At 32.8% G+C, this 17,763-nt stretch overlaps 1 long non-coding RNA gene across 1 annotated transcript; it reads left to right on the top strand.

Annotated features, from left to right (window-relative positions):
• Positions 1-10,383: 10,383 nt before the first annotated feature.
• Positions 10,384-12,367, top strand: LOC134238248 (uncharacterized). Its single transcript, XR_009985960.1, has 2 exons — positions 10,384-10,622; positions 11,723-12,367. It is a non-coding gene; the product is annotated as an uncharacterized LOC134238248 (long non-coding RNA).
• The last annotated feature ends 5,396 nt before the right edge of the window (positions 12,368-17,763 follow it).

Here is a 17,763-nt window from a genome sequence, read left to right on the forward strand (position 1 = left end):
AGGCCCAACTACCTGTTTCTTTTTCAAATTCAAACATTGTTGATTCAGTATCATCATCACAGGCCCATCACTACATCCGTCTCGCTACCAAATGAATGTTCGCTGTCAGAATCGTATTCATCAGTTATATTACTCGTTCATCTATCGCACATTGACCTCAATACATCCGAAGAGTCTTGTAAATTGTACTGTGTGTAAACAACATTGAAAACAAACATCGCCATTTATCTTCTCTCCGTTTAACAAACACAACATTTAGTTTATATTTAAAAAAAATTAATTAATTTAATCTTTAACTGGACATATCTTATATACATTGTTTGCAACCTCTTTTTCAATCAATGTTGCGGAGGAAACAATTTAGCGTGTGAAATTCCACAGCTATGAGGCAGAGGTACACAGAAATAAACACTGACGTTCTATTTTCGTATGCTACTACATGATTTAATTATTCTATAAAATCATATATATAGTCTTTTTATTGTCATTCCTTCGATTTTTTACTCAAGCCCTAGAGTTATCTAAAATGATGCTAATTAAGGACGACAGACCTAATTCGAAATTTCGCGCCACTGCGCAGGAAGTCGCGCATCTGCCTTGAATCAGATTGACGTAATTATGCATTGCAAAAGATGGTTGATATACATTTTTAATGTTTACAGAGAGTTTCATACCTTTATTCCCAATTTAAAAATATTTTACACAATTCGATTTACATTCATTTGTTGATTCTATAAGTAAATGATTATTTTACGACATGTGCCATAAGCGCATGGCGAGTAAACAAAAACGTGTGATGTTGATGACTTTCCTGACTCGCCAGTTAGGCTGGCTTTGTTCATTTGAAGCTTCGTTTTTCATTAAAAAATGAAGTACAGCAAGTACAAACATCATCATAAACTACGGCCAAATGTACGACCCCTGTCTCTCATTATCGATACGATTCTAGAGCGGATTCTGGACCGTGGCCTGAGACAATAGATATGGCAAGAAATTGGTACTGCGTTTTTAGGTGATACTTTTGTACCCTAGGGTACACCCTTATTAAATGTATGGAGAAAAGGTTACAAAAAGGGTACACTATTTATTCCTACTGAAAACGGAAGTAGATGCTTCCCAGTGGAAGGACGACTGTAACATCTATATAAGTAAAATTAAAAATAATGTAGCCGATGCTCAGGGTACAGTGGGTACAAAGGGTACACATGGGTACAGCAGGTTACAACACTATAAGAAATGGATACAAGGGTTTAGAAGGCTGAAATTTTCTGAGTTAAAATTTAAAATAATGGAGCCGATGCTCAGGGTATAGTGGGTACAAAGGGTACACATGGGTACAGCAGGTTACAACACTATAAGAAATGGATACAAGGGTTTAGAAGGCTGAAATTTTCTAAGTTAAAATTAAAAATAATGGATCTGATGCTCAGGGTACAGTGGGTACAAAGGGTACACATGGGTACAGCAGGTTACAACACTATAAGAAATGGATACAAGGGTTAAGAAGGCTGAAATTTTCTAAGTTAAAATTAAAAATAATGGAACCAATGCTCAGGGTACAGTGGGTACAAAGGGTACACATGGGTACAGCAGGTTACAACACTATAAGAAATGGATACAAGGGTTTAGAAGGCTGAAATTTTCTAAGTTTAAATTTAAATAATGGAGCAGATGCTCGGGGTACAGTGGGTACAAAGGGTACACATGGGTACAGCAGGTTACAATACTATAAGAAATGGATACAAGGGTTAAGAAGGCTGAAATTTTCTAAGTTAAAATAAAAAATAATGGAGCCGATGCTCAGGGTACAGTGGGTACAAAGGGTACACATGGGTACAGCAGGTTACAACACTATAAGAAATGGATACAAGGGTTAAGAAGGCTGAAATTTTCTAAGTTAAAATTAAAAATAATGGATCTGATGCTCAAGGTACAGTGGGTACAAAGGGTACATGTACACATGGGTACAGCAGGTTACAACACTATAAGAAATGGATACAAGGGTTAAGAAGGCTGAAATTTTCTAAGTTAAAATTAAAAATAAAGGATCTGATGCTCAAGGTACAATGGGTACAAAGGGTACACATGGGTACAGCAGGTTACAACACTATAAGAAATGGATACAAGGGTTTAGAAGGCTGAAATTTTCTAAGTTAAAATTAAAAATAATGGAGCCGATGCTCAAGGTACAGTGGGTACAAAGGGTACATGTACACATGGGTACAGCAGGTTACAACACTATAAGAAATGGATACAAGGGTTAAAAATGCTGAAATTTTCTAAGTTAAAATTAAAAATAATGGAGCCGATGCTCAGGGTACAGTGGGTACAAAGGGTACACATGGGTACAGCAGGTTACAACACTATAAAAAATGGATACAAGGGTTAAGAAGGCTGAAATTTTCTAAGTTAAAATTTAAAATAATGTAGCCGATGCTCAGGGTACAGTGGGTACAAAGGGTACACATGGGTACAGCAGGTTACAACACTATAAAAAATGGATACAAGGGTTAAGAAGGCTGAAATTTTCTAAGTTAAAATTTAAAATAATGTAGCCGATGCTCAGGGTACAGTGGGTACAAAGGGTACACATGGGTACAGCAGGTTACAACACTATAAGAAATGGATACAAGGGTTAAGAAGGCTGAAATTTTCTAAGTTAAAATTAAAAATAATGGAACCGATGCTCAGGGTACAGTGGGTACAAAGGGTACACATGGGTACAGCAGGTTACAACACTATAAGAAATGGATACAAGGGTTAAGAAGGCTGAAATTTTCTAAGTTAAAATTAAAAATAATGGAACCGATGCTCAGGGTACAGTGGGTACAAAGGGTACACATGGGTACAGCAGGTTACAACACTATAAGAAATGGATACAAGGGTTTAGAAGCTAAAATTCTCTAAGTTAAAGTTAAAAATAATGGATCTGATGCTCAGGGTACAGTGGGTACAAAGGGTACACATGGGTACAGCAGGTTACAACACTATAAGAAATGGATACAAGGGTTTAGAAGGCTGAAATTCTCTAAGTTAAAATTAAAAATAATGTAGCCGATGCTCAGGGTACAGTGGGTACAAAGGGTACACATGGGTACAGCAGGTTACAACTCTATAAGAAACAGATACAAGGCTTTAGAAGGCTAAAATTTTCCTGCATTGAGCAAGGTTTAAATTTAGTCAAACATCTGTTTTTATCTAAGTGCACGAGCAAAATCCTTTGGTGCACGGGGTTTGAAGTTAGGGAGGAATGACAGAAAATAACTTAAACAAGTTATTATTTTATTGAAGCTTTTTTGGAAAAATAACGTGTTTGAGTTACTAAGGCTGGGAAGAAGTAGGTCATAGCAAAGAGAAGTAACTCATTGAGACAAAAAAATAACTCATTTGAGTTATTTTTAAATAACTTGTTTAAGTTATGCCCCTGACTGATAATGTGACCGATACTTTAAGGTCTACTCGGCCGATGTGGACCCATATCTTGGGGCATCGCTAACACTACAGATTACCTCCAATTACCACTACGTCTATGGCCATCGGCAGGGAAATGTGAATATGATTTTGGAAACCCTTGTCAAAAAAGCCGTGCCGTATACCATATACGGCGTCAGGATCTGTGAATTTGTTTAGATCTAGGTCATGGCCTTTAGAAAATCCCCAGATGTAACTGTGGATGCCAAAATGGTGACTGAAACCAAACTAACCTCCCATTGCTTTACATTAATGCTTAGTTTTAGAATTTTGAAAGTTAAAAATCTTACATGAATTTCTGTTAAAGATTTAACTTCATCAGTTACAATCCTCATTGTTCATTGTCAACATTGCAAAACAGGAAGATCATGAAAATTGAAAAATTGACTTATTTATTCTAGATTACACTTACTGCATTTAGTTCAAAAGTGATGAAATTATCCCAGACTGACATATATACAATTCCAACTTAAACATCTATTAGTTTAATATTCTTTAACTAGAGTAAAAAAGACACATTCTTAGCTCATGACCATGAATCCCTCCAATTTCATATTCAAATAAAGGAAGTTATGATTGATTATGCTCAGTAAAAAGCCGTGAGATATATAAATAAATAGTTTTAAGCAAAACCTGCCAGAGTTAAAAACCCTCTACCTGGGACACGGATTCTGTGCCTCCACACGGGTTTCATTGAGTAAGGATTCCTCACTTTCAGACACAGAAGCTGTGTCCGTGTCTTGGACGTGCAGAACCCGTGCGTCTTTTTAAAATCCCGTGCGGATTCTGTACTGTCTTAGCCAGGCCCAAGCCGTGCCTATTCCGCCTCGAACTCGAACTACAGGAAGTTTTGAAGAGGCTGGGTTTTTTGCCATTTTAGCTCAGCTGAGCTGAAAGCCAAATAAAAAATCATATTCTCAAGAACCAATGGGTCAGAAAAGCTGAAACTTATGTGGAAGCATCCTGGGGTAGTGTAGATTCTAAATTGTTCAAATCTAGACCCCTTTGGGTGGGGCCATAGCGAGTTGTATAACATTACATTGCAAAAACCTAAAAGCTTCTTGAGATATGAATTAAATTACTTCAGTGCCATGAAAATTAACTGATCAGAAATTTTTACCCACATAATGTATAAATTGATAATCTTGACCTTTCAATTGATGTTTTCAGCCAAAATAAGAAGTCTCCTTATATTAGACCAAAAGAGTTATGGTATAGGATCGGGGGATTATCCCCACTTTCAAAGGACTTGAACAGAAGTATGTTTTAACTTTGCGAAGTTTGCTGCTACAACTAAGCATTCACAGACACACCCTTTCAAAACTTCTTCCCTTCCGAGCACATGACATATGTATATATGTATTTTTTTAGGGATGGCAATTTGTAACCTGTTAACCGATTACTCGGTCGGAACGATTGCAATTGGTTAGAAAATCTGTAATCGGTTACTCGGAATAAATAAAATTTATAATGTAATTTTGAATCAAATTTTGATATAAATTCATTTTTGAAAAAAAAAACTTTGGATAAACGTTGATAATTCAGCGTTTTCAGAAGCTGACTTGGATGTTAATATTGTTCTCCAGATGGATATTATAGGGTAATTGGCCATTGTGTGTTTGAAGTGATAATTACTGTTAAAACACCGCAAGTCGTTACCCTGACTGTCCTGTATTTCTTTAATGATGATTAAATCACCGTTGAGAACTGAGATTTAGTATGTTTTTTTTTTTTTTTACAGTCATCTATCGAATAAATTGCTAAACAAACTTTGTAAATCAAGTGATGAATACTAAGTATTAATGACATATTGTGTCTAATATAAAAACACTATCATATTTCATCTATTTAGAAATTATCACTGAAGTTAATTTTTTTTAAAAATAAGTTCAATTATGAAGGTCAAGGGGTAAGAATTAAAAGCAAGATCGGAAATATCGTGTCACAGGTAATGCACATGTCAACTATGAAAGTCCCATCACTTCTCAATATAAGGAACAAGATGTGTTTGTGAAACACAGATGACCTCGTATGGCAACATAACAAAGATTTAACATTTCTGAAATGCAAATGAAATATATTTGATATTACCCAAAGTAGGGTTTTCAGACAAGAAATACGATTGTGAAATACAACCCCCCCCCCCCCCTGTTCAAAAGAAAGTTATGGCCAAGGATAAATTTTTGAAAGGTAAATCAAACTCCAAGGTGAAAGGATATGTTGTTGATTTCTTAAAAAAGGTCACAAGTAATACATATGTGAATTAGGATAAAAAAACCCCTAACATTAACCGTTCAATAGTTATAGCCAAGGTAAAAGTTTTGGAAAAGTAAGTTAATCTCCAAGGTCAAGGTCAAAGGGTCAAAGTTCTTGGTATCCAATGAAAGGTCTTCTCATAAGGATTACATATGTGAAGTACGAAAGCCCTAGTCCTTACCGTTCAAATATTATGGTCAGGGTTAAACTCTTTTTCATAAGTACGGAAATCTCCAAGGTCAAGGTTAAAATGTCAGAATGGTTGGTATCCAATGAAAAGCCTTGCCACAAAAAATACATGTGTGAAATATGTAAATCCTAGTTTCTACCATTCAAAAGATATGGTCAAGGTTAAAGTTTTTTCAAAAGTACGGAAATCTCCAAGGTCAAAAGGTGAAGGTTGTTGGTATCCATTGAAATCTGAAAGTCATAGCTCCACTATATCAAAAGTTATGGGCAAGGTTAAAGTTTTTGTGACGGACGGACAGACGGACAGCTAGACAGACTGATGGACAGACGAATGAGATTTAATGTCCCCTCGCTTTCGCGAAAGCGAGGGACAATTATGGTGACAAAACAACTGGGGGTCGTAACATAAAGGCTACTTAAGTCTAAGACCGTGCTTAAGTAGGACTTAAGTACAGTCTAAAACTTAAGACCGTAACTAGAAGCGTACTAAGATATGACAATCTTAGCAAAACTTAGGCGGCCGGTAGAGGTGTCTTAAGTATATCTTAACTTTATTATACATATATTTAGAATTATTTAATGTTTACTTTCGATGTTAAAACATTCCTCTATTCATATTATGCATTAAAGAAAATAATTATCTATATTTGACGCTGATTTAAGAATTTTATTTTTTCGTGGGGAGAGGGGGGCTGATCACTGATTCCAATTTCACTCCCAACACAAATACATGTAAATACAAAATTTAATTTTAGGGATACGTATGAAATTAGTGGGACCTCGGTTTTATAAATAAATTGAACACAGTAATAAACCATGAATCTGTATGTTCACTTTGAAAATATGAGTTGAAATAATTTGTTAAAAACAGAAAAGAAAGATGATAATGACAGTAACAGTACTATTATAAAAAGTATCTGTAAAGTAGAATGAATGTAGAACACGACAAGTGCGGATTTAGACAGGGCTCAATACAGTTAGAGAGAGAGAGAGAATTGCTGATAAGTGGAGACATAGATAAAATATCCCGATTTTTTTGTATCCTTGATTAACTAGCAGATGAGTACATCTACTACATCATAATACTTCTGCAGTTTTTTGCTTCTGACACGCATGGCCTGATACATAGTGGGGATTCAAAATGTATTGAACTTTTTAGAGTTTTAATTTCAAGTAGATAGGCGGTCGATTATCTTTTCTTGTCTGCGATAATAACAGGGTAAGTGAACATTTGTCAAAACAAAGGAGTTACAAAGGATAAACTGAAAACACCTCAGGTGATAAAACAATTGTCGTGAACATTTACAATGAACCATAAATCGCAACTTTCTGACCGTGCGGTACATGTAATTGTTTACAAACATTCCGAATAATTTATAACATAATTATGATTTTAATACGAAATCTTATCCAACATAACTTAAACCGATAGGTAAGGACGTCAACTTTAATATGTAATTAATTAAAACCCTAACTGAATCACATTTAGCAATACATCTATATAAAATCAAAAACCATAGGTTGACTCATATGAAATATTTTTAACATAAGTTTGACTTAGCTAGGACCTAGCTTAGTTCGCTTTATGTTACGGTTTAAGACATACTTAAGTAGTACTTAGTCAGGTCCTAAGATTATGCCTAAACCATACTTACGACCGTACTTAAGTCAAAAACTTAGCAAGCTTTATGTTACGAGCCCCTGGTGACAAGTGGGAAAATATCAAATGAATGATTTAATTCTCAGACATGATTTTTGCTTTTCTTAATTTTTCCCTATTCTTTTTAAAAAGTCAAGTACAATTACAGTATTATATATATGTAGACTTTATCAGTTTTTTTGTGCATACAATAGATCTACATACTATGTACATCAAGAAAATGCGTATTTTGATACGGTTAACCAGTTAATCGGTCGGAACGTCTTGCAGTTAACTGATTAGCAATTGTGTATTCGATTAATTGCCATTCCTAATTTTTTTTAAACATTGTTCCACCTTTATACGTTTACTTTATTTTGCACTTTATATGGTATTGATCCCAGTTATTGTTTTTCTACTTGTCAATTATTGAATGAAATTTAAAAATTATTCCTAAATCGTATCGAACACATGTGAGAACAATTAAAAAAGGCTTTGCCAAGGACAGCTCCAAGTTAGTTGTTCTGCTGTGTAAAAAGCTTTCTCACACATATGAAAATAAGAATGTCATGCCAGAAAAAATCCCAAATTCGCGACTACAGATATGAAAATGCTAAAAGAAGAAGTTAAAAAATGAAATTTATTGAAATCTCATGCACAGCTATACATTGTTTTAAGCGGAGAGCATAACTGGTTGTAATCTCATGACCATGGAGGAGCACAGGGGGGGGGGGGGGGGAAGGGGCTTAATAATAATGTTTTGTTTGTGTCCCCTCAATAATAACGTCCTAGAGGAAATTAGATGCAACCACGCATGTATATAAATAACACTTACAAGTGTTTCCATTTATCTAAAATATTTTTCAAATTCTATTTTAAAGGTACTTAGACACAGATATGAAGTTATTATTTTCTCTATAATATTATGACTTGAGAGATGTCATGAGATTACAACCAGTTATGCTCTCCGCTTAAAACAATGTATATTATACTTTAACCCCTTTTCTACCGCATCGGTCAATATGACCGATAGCGCGTCAAAACACGACATCGCGATAACAGGACCTCTGTACATTTTTAATTATAGCATTAAGGTATATAAATTATATATCATTTTTTAGGAAATTATCTGTACTTTCAGACCCTGTAAAAATTTTTAGCCTAATTAATCGGTAATGAATAGATTTTACGTTTTGAAGACATTCATGACTTTTTGAAAATGACGCAATTTTCCAAAGCAAGGACGAATATCCTGACGATAGGTATATTTTTTCCTGATTAAATCATTTAAATAAAATTAATATATTTAAAAAGGATATTTTCTCTGCTTTTAAAATATGTAAAAATTATTGCTTTTACTTTTAAATATTTGGTTAAAACAAGAATTTTCTTCCACGCATGTGATTTTTCTGGGTTTTATTCGTAATATTTGAATTAAACGCAGTTTTACCTTTATTTCTGTGTTGAAATAGGGAAAACAAAATACAGCTGGTAAAAGTACAGAAAATTTCCATTTTAACAAGCCTTCACTGGTCTCTTTATCTTCAGTATTTTCTGAATTACCATAGTTTGAATTTTGAACCTCCGCGTAATTTTTGTAGAAAATTTGAATGTAGTCAATATTTAACGTCAAGGTCGTTTTCGTTGCGCCTCATTCGGAACAACATGTTTAGTACATGTACTATTATATTTAATTAAATTTAAATAGATGCATTATTTTAAAAAAAATGGTTTAAAATAACAGTAATTATCATTACACCTTTAGAGAAATATAGTACAAATGTATTTTTGTTTATTTATGCAATGTGCAATAAGTTTATTCAGTGTTGATAAAAAAAATGTTTGATTCCTAAAGATCTACGGAAAAAAAAACAAGATTTATTGCTGTTTGCTTTATTAAAATATATTCTTAATATAAAATACAATTAAACATATACTGACATGAAATTAAAAAAAAACTTTGAAACACAATTCTAAAAATCTCGCATTTACACGACTCATTACGGTATGAGTTGATTTTATTCGAGATAACACGTGTTTCCGCTGTAGCAGTAAACAACAAGTTGAACAACAGCATGGATTTTCATGATTATTTTACGATGGAGAACACGTCAATTCATCAGATACGACGGGCCTTTTCTTTGGCATTAGATTTGAGTAAGTATTGATTGAAAAGTTTAAAAGTATTGTAGAGTACATTGACTGAAATGAAAAGACATTATAGACTACCAAGGACCTTGTAGTAGACTGGACCCTGGCTACACATGTACATGACTACATGTGATATGAAGCCGTTCGCTGGTTTGACATCATCGGTAACCCAAAAATGATACTTTTCGGTTCTTTCAAAAAACTCTCACAAAAACTATTTTTTCCGATGACAAAATTGTTTACAATACAATGCCACTGTTTTCTCAATATGGAATCTGCATACTGTGTTGACTGATCAACAAAATATTTTTGTTCGATGTACTCCGTCCCGTCCGATCCACATTTTTAAGATGGGAGGTAGGTGGTTAATTATCGCGTGGTTTACACTGCTGAAAAATTGATAACTGTCATGAAATCACAGATTTCTTAGCAGTACACATTTGACATGTTTGTTAGCTACACAAGTTTATTGTTATAAAAACTTTCAGTCAAAAAGCATCCTATAGAAATTATAGATCTTTGCTTTAAAATAAAGCTATATAGCTAAATCAAGCTATACATGTATAGCTTAATCAAGACTTTGTGCCGGACCAGTCAGAGTACATCAAACAAATCAATTTTTGTATTGTGGGCTTAAACATCCAAACCGTGTTTTGAGATGATGGATTCGAATAAGTTTGACTTATTTTTGTGTTGTTTTTGAAGTGGCATGGTAAGTTTTCTTGACCACCTCTAAGTACATTCAAAGAAAAATGAAACATGACATAATTAACACAAACACATAATTTTTTTTTAGCACGTGTAGTGCGCTGGTACCATTTAGGCTTCAGAACTTTTATCTATGAAGACCCACTTGCCAATGGCCACCATGCACAGAAAAGACCATGATGTGGAGGACATATGTGCTTAGTTATTAGTAAGTCAATTTTATTGGAGTCAAAATTCCTCATTGCCACTGGACGGCTATTAGTCAACACTCCCAGGTACATGAAAAGACGGACTGGCGCAGTGGTTAGAGCCTCTGCCCTATAGTCACGAAGTAAGGAGTTGATCCTTACATCGCATGTTCGAATCTTACTATGAGACATGGAGACCTGTTTTTCTGATGAGACACTATAAAAATATCTTATATTATACTTATGTTACAGGTCCAATAAGAATAAGACGCTGTCAGGGTTCATGAATTTATTATATGGATCAATGATTGATTCAAAATTCCTCATTGCCACTGGACGGCTATTAGTCAACACTCCCAGGTACATGAAAAGACGGACTGGCGCAGTGGTTAGAGCCTCTGCCCTATAGTCACGAAGTAAGGAGTTGATCCTTACATCGCATGTTCGAATCTTACTATGAGATGGAGACCTGTTTTTCTGATGAGACACTATAAAAATATCTTATCTTATGTTATACTTATATAACCCAATTAAGGTCCCTTGTCGCAGTAGGTGCTGGCATGAAAAAGATCCCTCACAGCTCAATGGCTGTAAGTGCCGAGTATAGAACCAAATTTGCATCTGTCCACCGAAAAGTGGTGGCGTCTCCATCTGAGAGAGAAATTCTTGAGAGAGACATTTAATAACATACAAACAAGCCCATATATATAAACACCTTGTCCCAGGGATATTTCTCTGAAGTAACAGTTTTCAGTCCAACATGCCCTTTCTCTTAACAACCCTGACAACAGAAACTAAAAAAGGATACTTCATGAATTTGATAAAAAAAATGGTTAATTATGCTATTTTTTTAAATTTATAATTGATTAACCTTGATTGTTTAGTATAAAGCTTGCAATATTTCAGTCATAATACATTGACTTCCCCAAACCATTTAACTACAAGTATGACAAAATATGACATGCATAATATAATATATATGATATGCTTTATAAAGACTTTTTAACAATGTTATATCAATTTGCCAATTGTAGATTTCTGTATAAACTGAATTATCTGATTAAAACTACATATTCGATTAGAAAAGCTTTTCAAAACTTTTTTTAAAAATTTGTTACAGAAGTCGGGACATAATACATTTAGAAACTGATCATGCCTTGGTCAAATCAAAGGAGTTCCCTCAGTCTTTCAGAGAGATGGCAGAGAGTTCATTCAACATGAAGTTGATGTGCACATAATGTAATCTGGAATCTAAAGTTAGAGATAAAAACCTGCAAACTTACTAGCAAATAAGCCTATCTGCTTGTTAATTATTCTTTGCCGGACACTTCCTTTTGAGGAATGCTCTTTATTTCTATCAATGATGCAAGTGGTTATTCAAGATCATTTCATGTGATATAAGGAATTCTGACTTTTGACAGCATAAGACAAGGGTTTGTGAGAAGAGTAGCAAATACTAAAGAAATCCTTGGATACTGAAATTCAGTCATTGTATGCCACATAAACTGGATTAGTGAAAGATTGTATCTGAAGTTCTGTGATTGTCCATCTTTGCTGTTTTTTCATATGCTTATAAAATGACAAAAGTTGTTTTAACAAGTGACGCAGTAAAGACTTGAAAATGTAAAATAATTCTTGTAAGAAAAGAAAAATTGTAAATGTTTTCTTATACAATGTATTCTAGATGACAAAGAATGTGTTTGACTAAGTTTTTGAAAATGACAAAATAAATTCTCTTTTGTGTAATTAAAAAATGATAATGGTTGCAATACATGTTTACCTTAATATGATTTTAATAGTATTTGTCACTAAGATTGAAATACTTGAGAACATATTTTACAAATTTTGTTCAAGTTTACTTAAGTCAGAAATATATTTTTTGAATGACAACCACCAAGATTTGAAAGAAAAAGAAAAAATAAAGTAATGAAAACAAAACTATTCACTTTTGTGATATCTCTGTTGATTTTGTTGTTTACAATTTTATGTGTCAGTTATTGGACAATATGTCCATAATAATTGCAGCATTTCAAATTTTATATATACATACAATTTAAGGCAGATTTCTGTACTGATATGACCTTGACCCCCAAAGAACAGAAATTTCAGGGTCAATACTTAAGACAATTATTTGTTGGATGTTTTATACATTATTTTTTACCTTATATCTTACAAACGATACCATGGAAAACTGTCTAGAATAAGAAGTTAGAAACCTATAAGGCCAAAAAATTGAATATTGTTGTTGCTTAGCAACCATTTAAAGGTCATTTTACACAAATTTGAACAAAAATAATATGTGGATATTGCAATACAGTATGATGCCTTCTAAAGAGTAAATTCAGAATGTTCTTCTTTAGCATCCATTGTTACAAATTCTAGCAAGACAGATGAAAAGTTTTGGGAAAAAATTCTAAAATTATGCACTTATTTGACCTTTGACCTCCAAAATAATGAATCTGATGAGGTCGAACTTTCAGACAATCATCTGATGTATATTATTTCAGTATCATTACCCTACATTTGACTTTACAATGTAATGGAATGCATAAATGTGTGTGGGATGAGCAAAAAACAAAAAATACTGCCTAAAAATTGAAAAATACTCCGTTGCTTAGCAAACTCTTTAAAGTCATTTTTTGCAGAATTGAAAAAAAGAGTTTATGTGATTAATGTAGTACAGGATAATGCCCTTTTGTGGGTTTATTCTGAATTTCCTATTTCAATGTGTATCACTGTTAATTTTTAACTTGAAGATTAAAATGTGTCAAAAAATGCAATAAAATTCTGCACTTATTTGACCTTTGACCTCAATTTCCACTAGCAAGGTCAGTCGTGAGGTACCTACATAGTTATGAAATATCATCTCCCGAAAATTCCCTACAAAATGGTATACATTTTACCTAGATTACTCTTTGAATAAAAAAGTTATAATTGATTTATAAGGATATGTCAAAAGGTTTGCAAAAACGCTGAAAATGTGCCGGTAGAGAAAGGGTTAATAGCATTTCACATAAAAATTAGTTAAAAATCTTATTTCATTTAAAAGATATTAAAATTTTTGATCTGACATATTTTGGATTTTCCAGAGGACAACATGGACACAGCCATTTTATTCATATGGGAGGTGGGGGTATCATTTAGTGAGCTCATTGCTCACAGAACCTCTAGTTTTTTAGTAGTTTTTATTCATTTCTTTCTCAGTATTTTGAAACCTAGCTAAAACATTTTCTAAAACATAATCTTATCTGAGGTTGATTGAATATCTTAATAAAAAAAATAATTTTCCTCTCTTTCTCTCTATGTTTTGTTTGGCTATATTTATAAATTCTTGTTTCCTGTCGCAAAGAAAAAAGTGGAGAAGGAGACATGGAGTCACTGATATAAATTTATATCTAATATTGTATAAAGTTCTAACAATATAAACCCATCAAATCCCACCAAAATTTAATAAAGTTTTCATAGTCTTAAAAAATATATAGGGATTTTTTTCACTTTTTTGTGTTATTAATAACTTAAATTTAATTCTTATGTTTGTAAACTGTCATTATTGGTCGACATATATGTACAATATTGATATGCGTATCACATGAACATCGCTCTCTCTTCTTTTTGTTTTTTTTTTAACATATATTCTGGCTTAAGGAAGAATGCCACACCATTTTATATGTATACATTTTTTTTTGTAAAACTTATAATTGTAATAAAATGTTATTTACATGCCATAGGTGCTTGATGTTTAAACTTAACTTTTAAACTAATTTTTATAAAAATATTCCAGTTACTTTGTACAATACATTGTGGATTTTTTATTTATGAAAAATAGGTTTAAAACATCAAGTGCCAGTGTTACATGCTATAGTAAGGAAGGGGGTCACATACTTTATAAATTTAACAAATGAATCAATATATATTTTTTTATTTTTTTATTCAAAACCTTTATTCCAAAGGGGGGGATTGTGAAAAATATGTACATGCAATGTAGACCAAAATCTGGTTCAAAGTAATTGTGAACCCTATCTCCTCCAAACAAGTTTACCTCATTGCAAATTGAAAGACCCCTTTTACTTTTCACACCTTTCCTGGACATGACAAAAGAACTGTATATTTCTTGTATATTCTATGCGAATTGGAAGGTTTTACAGTTTGACACCTGGCCAGGAGAACAATAAACATGTGACTTCATAGGTACGTGTATACCAGGTGGATTATCACCTGATCTTCCTCAGATTCTACCTTAGATCTGATTTATACAGTACACATACAACAGCATTTCAGTTAACCCCCACCCCTCCACAACATATTTCATTAATTTTCTTTTTTTGCACAACTGCCTCTATATGTCATTATTTGCTGTAAATATAAAATAAGCTCATATCCTAAAGTAATCCCCAAAAAGTAGATGAACTTTATTTATAAAAGTAATCTTATTTGTTAACTTTAATTTTTTCTTTTTAATTAAGGTTCATTGATACTCTGATAAGAGAAATAACTCTACAGATAAGAAAGATAACTTTCTGTAGACATTTTGTCGTGAAATTCAGTGAATTGTCATGCCAGAATTTACAAATCTCTTTCATAAGGACCATTTTATAGTTATCTCAAGCCAACCAATCCCATTGTTCAGAGGTTGAATTCTAGTTCTATTGCTAGTATATTTATTAATTATTTTTATTAGTTTACCTAAAACATTTATACTCAGTTCCTTTAAACGGTGTAAATTGAAAAAAAAAAATCAAACATTATGCGAGCTACAAATTGTATATTGTCAAAAAAAAAAAGAAATTCCTATTTCACAAAGACTAGGGATAATTTCATGTATACTGAATGGGAATAAACGCAGACAATTTTTGAAAAATTGGAGACCATAATTACTCTACTAAATTACAGAATAAGATATACTCTGGATCTTTTGATTTCAGACCCTCACACTGAATTCCTAAAAGGAAAATATTTTGATGAAAACATCAGATTTATTTATGATTTAATGGCATACACAGAAGCTAAAAATATGCCAGGATTGTTGGTTTTAATTGATTTTGAAAAAGCTTTTGATTCAATTTCATTGTTCATGGTCTTTTATTTATAAAGTATTGAACTATGTTAATTTTGGAAATAATATAATAAATTAATTGGATAAAAATTCTTGGTACAAATTTTAAAGCATCTGAGTTTTGCAATGCAGATTTTTATCAGAACAAGTGACATATTATATTCATGGTGATGGGAGGGGCTTAAATAAAAACAAATCTCTGTGCTGGTAAAAATCTCAAATCTACCAGCCCATGATAGCAGGGACCTAGCTACCCATGGTATATACTTTTGTTTAAAAAAAAGGGTATTAAATGATCTGTTCAAAGTACTTGTACTATTTACAAATATATTAATAAAGTTTAGCTAAACTTGTTTAGAAATTATTATATAACTTTAATTTACTAATCAAAATTGAATTGGATAAGTATATGTTGGTAAACTTTTCCCGAGTACCATGAGATTTGGTGCCGAGCGAAGCGAGGGACCAAATCGAATGGCGAGGGAAAAGTTTAACAACATACTTAGTACATGCTTCACACGAGAAATTAAACCCCTTGTGTATCGGTCTTTTTAATTAAAAATCTTTGTGTGTTTCTTATTATTTAATCAAGATAAGGATAGTTTAACCTCGACATTTGCCATTTTGTACAGGCCCAGATGTGATAATTATACCCTCGGGGTAATATCTACCTGTCAGGTGACGTCTACAGTGAGTAGTTTTCAAACACAATACAGGTTCATTTCTATAGATTCAAAAATCTCTGTATGAAGATAGTCATGTTATTTTGATGGATTTAAGTCAGGAGCATTTTATTTTTTGGAGATTATTAAATATTTGTGTTTGGTGGTAAAATTAATTGATAAATTTCTCCTGAAAGCAAAGAATTCCACAGAAATTGAAAAGCAGAAAAAAGAAAGGTTTACAGTTGGATATACATGTGCACTACTTGAGGACAGATTTAAGGAATTTGAACTTCTTAAAACAATCATATTTAGACTTTTTGCTGTTTCCCAATCAGTCCATATCTGTTTAATTGGAATAAAAGAATAAATTAAATAGTAAGTAAAATTTTACTGCTCTCTCTTCTCAATGAGATAATTCTGATTAAAGTGCCAATGTCAATGGTAAATCCTAAATATTCAATCAATTACTAGACATTTCTTATTTTTTTCTTTTAATACTACTTAGTAGATTTTTAAAATCATTTTTTTCATGTTTTAATTTTGGCTAATGCTGAATAATTCAGGAAGAAAAGGATAAGAGAAAGGGATCTTTCATCGTGTACAAATTTATGAAACTAAGTAGATTTTTTTTACTATGTAGCACATCAGGGTCTATTATTGTCTGGTGACCTTGTCCTGTGTCCATAATTGTGACCAATCATTGGTAATGATTTGCCAATAATTATGCACACAATGGCAGATTCACCCAACCACGAAGCTTGGGCTTGGGGTGTACCAAGTGATTTGGTACACGCAAAAATCCTTTGTTCGAGGTGTGAAACATGTACTAAGATAAGATAAATACAGCGTATAGGGTAATTTAAATTAGTCTGGCCTGAAATGGAAGTAAATGATCACCCAATCCTACATGATCACAATGATTTGATCAGTTTGTGTATAGTACACACCATCAGGTACTGTTAGTAGAGTTTGTGTTTGTCAGACAGAGTGGGGGTACAGGTAAATTATTTGCGATAGGTATACAGTATCAGGTGTCATGCAATGCTCAAGTCTGGAATATATAATTATCAGTGTAGCTAATTATAACTTCAAGAATCTGGACTATTATAATCATAATTAAAGGTAAGAAGCTGACTTATACCCTCTTAAATACTTACATGAGTGTGGTTGTTTTTTTGTAATGTAGATATTTGAAGCCATTAGGTCATGATAATGCTAATATGAATCAAACACTTTAAGTTATGAAAATGTCAATTGTTGTGATTTTGTAGGCATATAGTTCCCTCCGTACCCTGTTTAAATTCTAAAATCAAATAGTTTTAGGATAAAAGTAGAAAAGGTGTTATTTACTGTTAATCATGTTAATAAGTAACCACTGTACCCATTGTAACCCGGCTACATTGACAGTCCTTCAGAAATTTTCTACTTTCATTTTCCAATGGT

This window comes from Saccostrea cucullata, unplaced genomic scaffold, assembly GCF_032062105.1.
Source record: "Saccostrea cucullata isolate Sc308-1 unplaced genomic scaffold, CSIRO_AGI_Scuc_v1 ctg901, whole genome shotgun sequence".
Lineage (NCBI taxonomy): Eukaryota > Metazoa > Mollusca > Bivalvia > Ostreida > Ostreidae > Saccostrea > Saccostrea cuccullata.